Below are 14,649 nucleotides of genomic sequence, written 5' to 3'. Positions count from 1 at the left end.
GCTGTGCCACTAACCTGGAGGTGTGGATATCCTTGATGAATATGGATACACCCCCGCCTTTTGTATTTCAGTTTGGGTTCTGTGGCCAAAATGTATGGTATGAGTTGTAGCCTGGTAGTGCTGGGGTGCTCTCTGGAGCCTTAAACCAGATTTCTATTACTGCACATATATAGATTTTCTCTGTACTGAGGAGTGCCTCGAGTGTGTGCATTTTGAGGTTTAGACTTCTGGCATTGAGTAGCATTACCCTCAGTTTTTTGTTACTTGTGCTGTTTATGGTGATGGGTTTGTCTTTTGAGCCATGCATAAAAAAGGCACTATGGGGGTGGCAAGAGCCTTGGCCAGTATTCGAAAGCCTAAGGGTGACAGGTGCAAGACTTCTCTAGTGAAGCAGCGTGGCTTGTCGAGCATGTCATCCCAGGTAGACAGACACTGGATCCCCTTTGAATGACATCAGAAACTTAACCAATTGTTGAAATTGATCATTTTTTCTTTATACAGTGGTATCATTCTTGGTGAGGGCAGGATGCTACTCAGGATCAGGGTCATACCAGCCTGGGCTACGTGATCAGAGAGCTCTTCCATGTCTCTTTTCATGTAGTCCAGGGAGGTACGGCTCAGGTCATTCACACCAACATGGACAATGACAGAGTTATATTTGTACTTGTTCTGGAGTGACCTGAGTGCTTGTATTATTATGGCGGATCCTGGCACCTGACAGGCAGCTAACAGTAACCTTTTCCTTATTCAGCCTAGTGAGTGGGACGTTGGTGTGCCTGACTATAGAGTCACCTATTACTACTATGTTGGGTATGTTATTTTGCCTTAAGGGCTGTGATTGCATGGCACACTGGTTTTGTGAAGTTTGTGTTTCATGGTTTGTGTTGGGGGGTGGAGGTTGCTTGGATGTTTGCTTTGGAGGTCTCTGTTAGTTTTTCAGATTTTTATTTAGAGCCTCCGAGTTATGTTTTCATGTATTTATGTGTGTTTTTTGCCAGTGTTGGTTTAATGGGTCTATGTGAGACTGGTGGTGTGATGCAAGTATTTCCCTTCACCTCTTGACTGTCTGATCCAGTTTTGGGTTGAGAGAGCTTAGCCTCCAATTTGGCTATATAATTGCATCTCTCACATGTATTAGTGTTTGGTGGTAGGAAGAGATTGCTATAATTCAAATATCATGTTACAATGAAACAATTGCTAACACATTGCTTCACTGTAACATGATATTTGAATTATACATCTCCTAAGAAAATTCTTCCAGACCCCCCCACTCTTAGAGTGGAAAGTGACATCAGGGTTAGGCTCTCCTTACCAAAAATGTGCTGCCTGTACTAAATACCAAGCATGATTTGCAGTCTAATACCACATAACACAACATGTAAGGTCTGATGATTCAGTACTGAATAGTTGCAGCACAAAAAAAGTAAGTGTTAGTATAATTAAGATAGAAAAATACCATACCGACATCATGTATTTATTTATTTAATGTTTATTAACCAGGTAGTTGGATTCCTCCAAGGACGTAGCAATAACCCAGACTTAAAAGCAAATTAAATCAGCTGTGAATTGAATATGTTTAGTTTCAAGGCATGTACACAAAGATTACATTACGTGCGCAATAATGTCCAACTGGGTGTGTGTTAATATGGAAATAACACTTAGCCAGGGGTGTTTTCTACATCTCTGGAAGGATGTTATTTTCACAATAGCAGAAACTCGAGAGGGCAATATTGCACTTAGAGAATGGTCTGTCTGTAAAATTGCTGTGTTTTACTTACTTATTTTTTTATTACTGTATTATTTTGTATATATTTTTGATGTAAAATAGTTCCTCCGCCTAATGTTTCAAACTTGCTGCAGTATATGTTAAAGGTGTTGGAGAAAGCATTTTACATCCAAAATATAACAGTTAAAATATCCAGGTACTTACTTTATGTTTTTGGTCCCATACTCCTAAAACATTTGGTTTGTTGCCAGTCATGTGTGATTTAAATTACTAAATAATGGCATATGTTTGAGTTTCAGATTTTTCATATTCTAATTCGGATACAATCTGAATTTCAGTTTTTTGTCTTTGGCAACAGATTGTTTCAGAAAACATGGGTTCTGAAAATCATTCATTAAAGTTACAGAGGAGAATGGGAGGAAATGTTTCATTTTGAGGGCATCTCCTCATCCTCCATATCAGATTCTTTTGTTTCCACTAGTTCTTCATCACCTGCTGTCCCAAACAGTGATAGAACCAGTTCTTCCTTCCCAGGTGGGGAAGGTTTTTTTATTCAAGGATGTTCCTAGTGCCAAAGAGAGAAAATACTTGGGAGACATGTTCTGAATCGTTATTTGCTAACCTGTTTGTGATAGTGCCCGAATTCAAAATCAGGTCACTTCACAAACTATTACCTCTTCCCCCTCTTTCAGTTTTCCTGGCAACAATAAACTTAAAAATGGTTATCACCACATCTCTATTCATCCATACTTCAGATGTTTCTTAAGGTTTTATGTGTCTGGATCGCATTGTCAGTTCTCTGTCTTAATCTTTGAAGCAACCACTCCACCAAAAGTGTTCAGAAAGTGTCTAGCTCAAGTTATAGCTTATTGCAGTCTACAGGGTATCTACATTTCCCATATTTACATATCTTGCTCATCTTTGCAAAGTCTTTTTCAAAGTGTCAGGAATCTTTCTCTTGGGTGAGAGATCTCTTATATAAGCTGGAATTCCAACAGAACATTCAAAAGTCTTTCTTGACTCCTTCGCACAAGATTGTGTTTCTGGAATGTCAATTAGACACCTCAGTTCAAAAACCTTTTCTTCCACAGGAGTAAAAATAGATGCTTAACTAGATTTATTTTTAAGTGATTCCACTCAGACTTTGGTCACTGTGAGGGAATACCTCAGGAGTTTGGGTCTCATGGCATCTACGATTTTCATGATACCCTGGCAAGACTCCTCATGAGAAAGATACAGTGGTATCTGAAATATCTTTGGTCCCACTGTCCACACTCTTTATATTTTCAAATCTCAGTGCTCAGGTTTGTCAGAAGAGAAATCATTTGGAGGAAACAACAGATATCCTTAAATCCAGGTATCTCCTTCTCCTTGCCCATGACAAAGTAGTTAATCATCACAGATACTTTGCACTTTGCATGGGGAGCAGTTTCTGGATAAATAAAAGTGTAGATGGTGTGGAACACTGAAGGCAGATGTAAGCACATAAATATCAAGGAGATACTCGCCCTGATCAAGGTACTTACTCAACTCTCTGAACCATCTTTGGTTCCCAGAACCTCTTCAAGCGGTTAGAGACAATATTGCAGTCATATGGTACAGCAACAAGCACGGGGGATCCAGGTAATACTCCATTTATAGACCAACCATGTTGGCTTGGGATACAGGCTTGCAGCACAATCTCACTCTCAAGGCTTCCAACATTTTGTCATAGCAAAACTGTGTGGCAGACAAGCTGAGCAGTTTCAGGGTGGACCATCACTAATGGAAACTAGATCAGGGGTCTTCCAAGATTTGATCCATCTGTGGGGGGTTTCTCAGGTAGGCCTGTCTGCTTCTTCTTTCAACAATTAACTGGCAAGATTCTGTTCCAGGACTCCGTGCAAGATGACCCTGGAAGACAGATGCCTTTTTTTACCATTTTCTTTGGACAATAATTTTTTTGTATGCTTTTCTACCCTTTCCATGTATATCTGGATTACCTGAAGATTCAAAAGGAATCCCCACAAATTATTCTGGTGACTCCCTTCTGGTGCAGGCAACTGTGGTCCTCCCTTCCTTTAGAAATGGCCATAGGCAATTAACACAGGGCTGAGTTGGCCCTAGTGGTGTGTTGCTCTGACTGTAGTTCAGAGGGTCCTGGATTTGAGCCTTGGCAAGGCTGATTATCTAAACAAATGACTGGTGTCAGAAACATGGCCTCAAACTGAATGCCAAAAAATGCATCATCATCCCTTTTGGGGAGAATGATGTCACCACAAATGATCACATTGATAATAAGACACTAAGCACGCAATCAGTTGTGAGGAACTTGGGGACCCAGGTTGATAGCTAACTGACATTTGGCCACCATATTGCCTCTGTTGTATGGAAAGCTTTCTACATGGCCCATCTCATTAATAAAGGTATTTCATCCAGAGACAAGGTGGTCATAACATCCCTGTATTCTTCCCTTATAAGACCAATTATTGAATACAATGCCCCCTTTCAGATTGTACCTCACAAAGCATATGCAACAGCTGGAGATACCACATATTCCTCACTCAGAGAATCCAGGGCCTCAAACATCTACCATACACAGATAGGATAAAAGCCCTGTCCCTCTACTCAGTCTCCTACAGACTCCTCAGAGGTAACCTCTGTCTGGCATACAAAGCAATCTCAAACCCTGCCCTGATGGGATGGCTGCGTATCCACAAGTCAAGCTCCACTCAAGTAACCCACATGTGAGACCTCAACCTGGCCTGTGACATCAATAGGACTTGTTGGTGGGACACATTTGTGTCACAGAAGCGCCCCCTTTTGTGGAATAGACTCCCTCTCCATGTAAAGCAGAGTACCTCATTAAACCTTTTTAAGTGCAACCTGGATAACTGGATGGGGAACAGAAAATACACCCCTGATATTCCACCTATGCTGGACAGTGTCATAGGGTGCTGACTTGTTGGAACATGGGCTACATTCTTGGCTAGGCTTGTAATGGCCTCAGTGCCAATAACCTATTCACTTCCTATGATATTATGATCATATGAACATAAGCTTCCTCACAGACTGGATAAACTCACACAAAAACAGAAGTGTTTGATACACCCTGACATCAATCTACTTCAGTTGATTGCCTGAATGATAGGGTCTTAATTAATTTTAGGCACCTGCTACCTAAGGATCTGCAGCAGGTACTAATGGAGGCAAGAAAGTCTGCTACTAGAAAATCATATATTAGCAAATGGAAATGTTTTTAGTTGGTGCCAACAACATAAACAGCACCAATTAGTTGTTCGGATCTACAATATTTGTGTGAGTTACTAGCCCGTAGCCTTTCTTATTCCTCTCAAGACTAATTTATCAGCCATGTTAACATGTCTGGCCATGGATCCTCCTATTTCAACACAGTCTCATGTCAAAATTTTATTGAAAGGGATTTTACATAAGATTCCTCCAAGAAAAACAATGGTCTCTCCCTGGGATCTTAATGTGGGAGGAGCCAAATTTTTTGTTAAAGAAGCCAATGCTTGCTTCACTTGAACCAGCTGATTTGGCTGACTTGAGGTGTGTAACATGGAAAAACAGTTTTACTGCTTGGTCTGACCTCGGCAAGAAGGGTATCTGAGTTGCAAGCTCTTATTGAGAGTCAACCACATCTAATTTTCCATTAGGACATGGCTTCAATTGAGAACTAGTCCTTATTTTATGCCTAAAGTGATATCCGCATTTACTTTAAGCCACACTATCCATCTCCCCATTTTCTTTCCTGAACCTAACATGAAGGACAAAGAATGCTCCATTCCTTGGATATTCACAGACAACTCAGGTACTATTTTGATAAAACTAAATCTTTCAGATCATAGGATCAATTGTTCATTTCTTGTGAGGGTAAGAAGAAGGGACAACCTGTGTAAAAACAGATTTCCAAATGGTTATCTAAAGCCGTTTCCTTTTTCTTAGATTCATCATTACAAAACTATTCCAGGTGCACCCAAGACCCACTTTACAAAGGCCTTGGCTTAATCTATAGCTTTTTAGAAAGGGTTGGATTCTAGAAGTATTCTAGAAGCTTTTACTTAGTCCTCTGTACATACTTTTTCAAAGTACTATAAGCTGGATTCCTTCTCTAGGTCTAGATCAATTTTGGTAGGACCATTCACCAGGGGTTGCTGAGCTCTTCTCCTTCCACCTCCTAAATGAAGTTAGCTGAGGTAATCTACAGATACAGCTAAAGCTACTGCAACAGTGATCAGTATGAAGCACCAATTGTGTAAGTTAAGCTTACCATAACAGTAGATGTTTGAATAATCATTGTTGCAGTAGCCACTCCCTCCCTCCTTTTTTTGGTGCATTTTTTTATGCCAGGCTGTATACATTTCTTGTTGTTCCTAGCATTGCCCTTTTAGGGCTCAGCCTTCCCCTTTCTGCTGGCAGGAAACCTCTGAAGGGTATTGTACCCAAAATTGTCTTTTAGTCAGCTCAGCTCTAACTGGTATGGTGCATGGATGGTGCCATGATGCCTTGAAAGTTGTCCAGCTGCGATATCCCTGTCAGGATATAATCCATATAGCCAAGTCTCTGCAGCTCCAATCATTTGAATATCTACTGGTATGGCAAGTTTACTTACACAACTGTACTTAATTTCTATTAAAAAATTCTATTAAAAATATATATATTTTTTTCTGCAAAATAAGCTTTATTTTAAATTGATATTTTTACTGAAAAATTATAATAAAAATGATCAATAAAAAGAAAAGGAAAAAAGAGAAAAAGGAGAAATATAAAGCATAATAGCATATAACATGTGACAAATCTGATATAGCTTTATATAGAATTCAAGTTATGAATAAAAATACTCCAAAAGTCTGATCAGTTTTCCATATAGTTTTCCATATAATCCTTTTTTTGCAAGACCATGTGGTTAAATTCTGCTGCTATTTGTGGAATAGTGCCCAGTCAAAGCATTGTATTGTTTCCAGTTCATAGGTAAGCATGCTAAAAGGGTAAAGACTACTGTTCTAGTCCATCACATCTCTGCCAGGCCAAACTGAGGTGCAGTGCTTTGAATACCAAATAAATCAGAAAGGCATTCTTGTGTTGCAAAATTTATATTACTTACAACCTTATCCCATAACTTCCCAGTCAGCTACAATCCCAAGTAATATAGATAATGTGCCCTTTCTTTACTGCTATGCCAGCATACATCCTCTTTTGCCATGCCTCTTCCATAGAGGACTGCATATGTACAGCGCCACTGGTAAAGTACCATAGCATAGGTAAACCTAGATAGTAAAGACCATCTTTTACCCCATCTTTGGCCCATATGTCTTGACCAAACCTCTTCGAAAACCTATGATTTTGACTTTGTTCTGTAAACCTATGAGACTAGGAGGTGAACTTATGAAGACTCTAGTCAGACGGTAAGTAAGATTGGATGTATGCAGCTGTTCAGCCATGTAGTTCTTTACTAGTCTACAGGCTTCTGCATTTCTATTCTAGAAAGTCTGCTGCCTTTTGCATTTATACACATACTTGATAATATACCTGTATCTTCTTTATGGTCATCCTAGAAAGCTACTGATATTGCTTTGTGTTACTTTCCTTTAAAGGAGTAATGCACTTTAATGTCTAAAAAGTAATACAGAGCCCACCACACATAAACAGAAAGTAGAAAGATTTTTAAATTGTATACTAGCATTGCATAACCTCACTTTTGAGGATGTGCTTGAGGGTACAGGGTTCTGTGTTTGAAAACATTGCGTGGGTAATTCTTATCTTGTTTTCTCTCAAACACTGTCCACCTAAGTCTTAAACACATAGATAAGGGTGACCATATGCAACCTTGAAATTGCCAACTAAACATGTTACTATTTTTAGTTATAGCCATCCATAATAGAGTAATATTATAAAAATAATAATAATTCAGTGATAGCAAAGCACTTTTGGACATACCAAAACTTGGAAAATCTTGTTAGACTCAAGAGTTAAATTTGGATTAGACAATGCGGAAACTGTACATCAATACCCTGACTGGAGAACGAGCATTCTCCAGCAGGGTACTAATGTACAAGTAATGCCCGATGAAAAACAAGTCCATGGCTTCACGGCAGCTTATCAAGCTGCCGTGGAGCTCGGACTGAGGAAACAGAATGGCCGCCATTATTTTACACTTGATAAGCAGCACTTTGCTGTTCAGCAAGAATAAAAGAAAAAGAAAAATATAAATAAAATACAGCGTGTGTGTGAGAGAGTGTATGCATTTATGCGAGTAAGAGAGGGTGCGATCTATTGAGCAAAACAGAAGAGTTTGCTTATGATACTGTCTGCATGTGTGAGTGAATGTGTGCATGAAAGCAGAGAGCCTGTGTGTGTGTGTGTGTGTGTGTGTGTGTGTGTGTGTGTGTGTGTGTGTGTGTGTGTGTGTGTGTGTGTGTGTGTGTGTGTGCACAAGAGAGAGATGGAGGTAGTGAGAGAGAAAGAAAGAGTGATGTGTGAGTGACTGCATGTAAGCAGAGGAGATTGCCTGTGAGAGTGAGACTGAATGTGTGTATGAAAGCAGAGGAGACTGGGTGAGTATGTGTGTGTGTGTGTGTGTGTGTGTGTGTGTGTGTGTGTGTGTGTGTGTGTGTGTGTGTGTGTGTGAGCAGAACAGACTGTGTATGTGTGTGTGTGTGTGGGAGAGAGAATGTGCTGCATGTAAAATTGTTGTTTCACTTGATTATTTTTTTAAGCACTATATTATTTTTTATATATATATTTTATGTAAAATGCTTCTTTCAACACCATTAACATAATACAGCAAGTTTGAAACAGTAAGCAGAGGAACTATTTTACATTAAAATATATATATAAAAAATATATAGTGCTTAAAAAAAATAAACAAACAAGTAAAACACAAAAATGTTATAGAGAGTCCATTGTCTAAGTGAAATAATGCCCTCCAGGGTGTGTGTTAATGTGTAATTAATGCCCTTCTTGGGGTGCAGAGCCCGATGCCACACACCTCTGGGTGGCTGTTAATTACACATCACACACTGTCAGGCATTATTACTTGTGTAGTTACTCTAAACCTATTTATTTTCTAAAGACAGAACACCATTAATATTTGAACATTGTATATATACACACACATCTATACATGAGAGAGAGAGAGATAATACTCTGTTTTTGTGTTTTCTGACTTTAAAATATAATTTTTGTCAAAGTAATATCAAAATTAGGTATATCTAAAATAATGTTTCACTAAAGAATTCTGAATTATAATTTTGCTTCATACAATATATGCTACACTAAACTGCTGAATTCCTCTGTTTTATAACCTTTAGAAACACATTAAGATCTTCAAAACATTTGTGCAGGTCTGTTTCTAATCAGTTGTTTAAACTTATGAGACTTCTGGACGAGAGCAAGATGGCCGCTGTCCTGTAGGGAGTGCTGAAACCCAGTAGAGCACCTTACCTTAATATTTTACATAAATACAAGTGAGATAAAATTCTCTATATCACCAAATATATGGTGTAGGCATCTGAACAACTTACTGTACGAACCTGAGTAAGAAATAAATCTGGACTCTTGGTGAAAAGACAGGATTTCTGCAGATTGCTGTGAGGGTCTTTGCCACATGTGAACTTAGTGCTGACAACTGCTAAGCCAAGGTAATCCTGAAATACAATACAGAAGAATTTCTACCAAATACAGTAAGATAAACCAAACAAAATGCCACATGATCAGGAATATATGGAAAGCCAGGCTACCAAATCAAAATTTACTACAATAAATTCACCTGAAAAGGATACAACATCCAAAAGAGCCAGAATTAGCAAAGCTGTGGAATCTAGTAAAAATGCAAACTCAAATAAAAACAAAACAGAAAACTCGAATCTAGAAGATCTGAAAATGGCTTTGCAACCCATTCAGGAAGCTATACAAAACTTATCAATTCAAATTAATGCAATTGGCTGATCTACAGATAAAATACTTACAAGACTGGACAAAATAGAATCTAAAATTATGGATCACGACATTCAAATAGAAAGCATTCAAAAGGAATCAAATACCAACAAAAATGATATTCAGGAAATTCAAGCAAAAATCCTGGATCTCGAAGCCAGGTCTAGACGGAACAATTTAGTTATAAGGGGCATCCCTGAAAATGTAGATCAAAATAAGCTGCCAAACATAGTATCAGAAATCTTTGCCTTATTCCTAGAAAATGACCTAGAAGCTAACCAAATCACTATTGAGAGAGCACAGAGGGCTCTTAGATCAGCACCAGTAGTAACTAGTCCAAGAATTGTATCTGCCAAGATCCTTAACTTTCTTCATGTTAACAAAACACTACTTGCTGCTAAAGCAAAAAAATCGGTGGATTGGAATGGCATGAGAATAACCATTGCTCAAGATCTACCATATCAAATTAAACTAGAAAGACAAAAGCTTGCCCCTTACTGTGCATTCCTCATAACCAAAAAAATCAGATTTCAAATGAAGTTCCCCAACACACTTACTTTTACAATGCAAGATCATAGATACTCATGCAACAACAAGGAAGAAGCAGCTTCGACTTTTCTTAAAGTATTTAAAACAAATCCAGGAAAAAACGCCACTTAAAGCCCAGTGAACGCTAGATATGCATTCACTGCCACAAGCAAAAAGAAAAGAAGTTCCTATCATATAATCTAGATTACCTGATTTGTCTAACTTGCTTCTGCTTGGCTTCGTTTACTCCTGGTGATTTCCGTTCGGGGGGCCCTTCTTCTTGTAGCCGAAATCAAGCGCTGGATCCTGGGTTTGATCTTCGCATGGTCATCTGTCTTAAAATAGAAACTCCAGCTCCCATCAGGATATGCTGTCAATGTAACCCCTGCGTTGTGGTTGACCTCCCAAGGTGCACCACAACTTTAAAGCAACAGAGTCCAATTCTACACATTCCTGCACCGAAAGAGAATAAAGGTGGACGTGGAGATAAGAAAACAACACAAGCAACCCGACGATACAGCACAACTTTGTGGATAAATCAGGCACTTATTAATATGGACAAAATACAGGATATCTCACAATACAAAGGTACTTTAACAACTACCTGTTGACTTTAAAATAGGATAGGATTCTGAATCAATAGAATGGCTTAATACATATAATGCTGTACTGTTTAAAGCGCAAACCGAGGAAATTCATAATATAGGTGGATCTTGTGTTCGTTTGCACCTCAGATACTTTTTATTCAGTTTTAAAAGAAAAAGCGTTTTCTACATAGACCTATAAGGAAGGAATTTGTGGATTATGGACATAACCAGTTGGACATTAAGATATGTTTATAGTATAAACCTAAAAATGATGTTTGTTGCAGATATGTTGAAAATATGTTGTTTTGAAAATATTTTAGCAAGTTCAAACCCTTTATGAATACAGGTTCGGAGAGAAGAGTTCTAGATAAAATAAGGGCTTATTAGACTACATGCTTCGATGCTTTCTAGCTAAATGTAACTATGTAGGTAACCTAGCAATTTTCTCACTTTACCTTTAATGTGTGCTCTGAATGATGTTTCAAGCTACGGTACTGGGGATAGAATAGGTTTCTATGCTCTGCTGTTATTGGTTTAACGAAATGGGATACTGGATGAATGGGGATACCTCATGTTTAAACCCTAAAAAGAGTTTCTATTTTTTCTACCTAGCAATTATGCTTCGAACAAGATCTGGTATCCCAATCTCTTCCAGAGTGACAGAGGTAGTGGATAGGCACTGGGATAAGGCTGGAAGAGTCTCTCATCTATGTCTAAAAAGTTTTGTATGTGTACGGGGTCCTTCAGTGAGGATGTTATTTAACAATACAGTACATAACTGCCGGTTTTGGATACAGGTACTAAAGAAAAGATGTTGAAATTAGCCTCATGGAATGTTAAAGGTTTGCAAACAGAAAATAAGAAAAAACTTTTCCTGCATCTTGTCTATAAATCCAATCTAGACTTTATAATGATACAAGAAACACACTTACTAAAGGAACAGTGGGTGCACACGGCAAATAAAAAATGGATCAAATCCATTATAGCAGCAGGCAATAATACCAATAAAGCAGGAGTTGCCATCATTATAAAAAATTCTTTCCAATACAACCTTTTAAGGCGATTCAAATCCAGAAGGCAGATGGTGTTATTTTATAACTAAAATTGACAAAGTAGATAAACCAATCTTAATAGTAAATGCGTATGCCCCTTGCACCTCCCAACACCAGTTTATTATGGGTATCTATAACTTAATAAACTCATTCCCAGAGCACTACTACATCCTAGGGGGGGACTGGAACTCTATTCAAGACCCAAAAATAGATAGAACAAACAACAAAACTAAATTCAACTCACAGGCCACTACTGCCCTTTTCGAAATTAAAAATAATTTTAGACTAAGTGACCCACACCTCATTACCATCCCTCACACGAATAATAAAGGTTTTACCTTATTTTCACAGTGTCATAAAACTTGGTCCAGACTGGATTTCTTCTTAGTCTCGGACACCTTTTTACAATTTGAACTTTCACTAGACACAGAACCCTGATCTCTATCGGACCACTCAAAAATGACTCTTACAATAGATTGGTCACATTTCTGCGACCGGAAAAACTATAATAGATACTGGCACTTGAACCCTAACCTATTAGAAAAATCTGATATTAGAAAAGAAATTGACTTCTTACTGGACCAATGCATTTTATCCATTGCAGATAACACCTTTCCGATCGATATAACTTGGGCTACCACCAAAGTATTAATTAGAGGGATGTTAATCAATAAATATGCTTTCTATAAGAAAAATATTTTCACTAAAGAAAAAAGTATCAAGGATGAAATATCTAAACTTGAGCTTAGGTTGCAGCAGGTTTATTCCGTGGAAGTAGAGAACTCCATTAATCAACTACAGGCTAAGGTATTATCTCTACAAGCAAAAAACCTATCATTCCACGAAATAAAAAACCTAGCCAATTACTCACAGTGGGCCCAACTCCCCTCTAGATTCTTGGCAAGGTTGTTGAATCAACATAAACCTAATCCGCATATCTTGGAACTTATTTTTCAGCAAAACAGTTATTCTAACTCACAAGATATAATTAAGGTTTTCGAGAGAATATATGAAGAAGTGTACAACCCTACCCCCAAGACATTCAATGAACAGGAATTACTCCTATTCATCAATGGAGTAAACTTTCCCAGATTAGAGGTACAACAACAAACTTTTTTATCAGCTGAACTTACACAAGTGGACATCAAAACAACAATTAACAACCTCAAAAATAATAAGGCACCGGGTCCTGATGGTTTCTCAGCCGAATTCTACAAATGTTTCAGTTCTAAGATGTCGTTCATACTATATCACCTATATAAACACATAATACAAGAAGGTATTTCTGATCCGCACCTAAATGCATCCAGAACCATATTAATACCTAAACCAAACAAGGACACGACCAACCCTAATAATTATAGGCCCATTTCTATTATTAATTTGGATATGAGAATTATGGCAGCAATATTGGCTAATAGAACTAAGACAATAATTACAAAAATTATTTCCCCAGAACAATCGGGGTTTATCAATCAGAGGCAAACAGTCGATCAGACTCTTACTCTTGAAGCTATGATATCTTTATCCCTAATGAAACAAACACCTATTTACACCTTAGCTATAGATGCTTCTAAAGCATTTGATAGAATCAATAAGACATTTCTGACCTTGATTCTGCAAAAATTTAATTTTCCTACACAGTTTATTCACTATATAAACACTTTACACAACAAAGCATATACCACTCTACAAATTAACAAATTTAGCTCCAAAAAAATAAAAATTAACAATGGGATTAGACAGGGCTGTCCCTTATCACCTTTCTTATTCAATCTGTATATTGAGCCCTTATTTTTACTAATAAAACAAAGAACATATCATAATATACCGGTCCTTTTTAACACTGAGATATCACTGTCAGCTTACGCAGACAACTTAAATATATATTATTCTCTTCCCAACACGGATCTTATCAAAATCAATAACTCAATAGAGATATTTTCTAAATTCGCGAACTATAAGGTAAACTTGGATAAGACAACAATATTCCCATTTAATAACTACGCACAATACCCAGCTGTAGGTACTATACCTAATATTAAAATCAGTGACCACATACAATACTTAGGAATATCATTCTTTACCGATGCACATAATTACTATCATGACAATTTGATCAAAATTTGGGACACCATACAAAAAGACTTGGTAAGATGGACACAATTGAAACTCCCCCTCCTCTCTAGAGTAGCCATCATTAAAATTAATATCCTCCCCAGAATACTTTACATATTTAACGCAACCAATACACTGATTCACAATAAAGTGTTTAATAACATCCAAACAACCCTCTCAAAATTCGTTTTGCATCCAAGACCTACCAGGATAAGCTATTAAAAACTTATATATCCAAAGGACTAAGGTGGGGTGGGTATGCCTGACTTTAAACTATGCTATGAAATTACCAAAGGTAGCAGACTAATCAATATTGCAAATTACAGGGAACAAACAAATATGTGGTGCCCAACTTGGATGAAACTATATCACAACTATATTAAAACATTACGAGTTAATCCCAAGGCCCTCCCATTCCTAAAGGAAATGTCCAGAAGAAGATACACAATACAAAACGACTTATGGGAACAAATTAAAATAACACAAAATCTCTTCAAATCACTAAATCTGCTAACTGCTTTTTGGACATTCCAACCATTACACCTTAACCCCAATATTCAATTAAATGAAAAGATGATTGACCTGAATTCATACCCACTATTGAAAGAAAAAACAGTTTTAGAAATGTATCTCCTTAGGCAGGAATCTGTAGCGAATATTAGAAACAAACTTAATCTTCCGTCTAAATATACAATCATGGTGA

Source organism: Protopterus annectens, chromosome 4.part0, assembly GCF_019279795.1.
Source record: "Protopterus annectens isolate FY-2018-M chromosome 4.part0, PAN1.0, whole genome shotgun sequence".
Classification (NCBI taxonomy): domain Eukaryota; kingdom Metazoa; phylum Chordata; order Ceratodontiformes; family Protopteridae; genus Protopterus; species Protopterus annectens.
Note: the sequence above shows the minus strand (reverse complement) of the source record.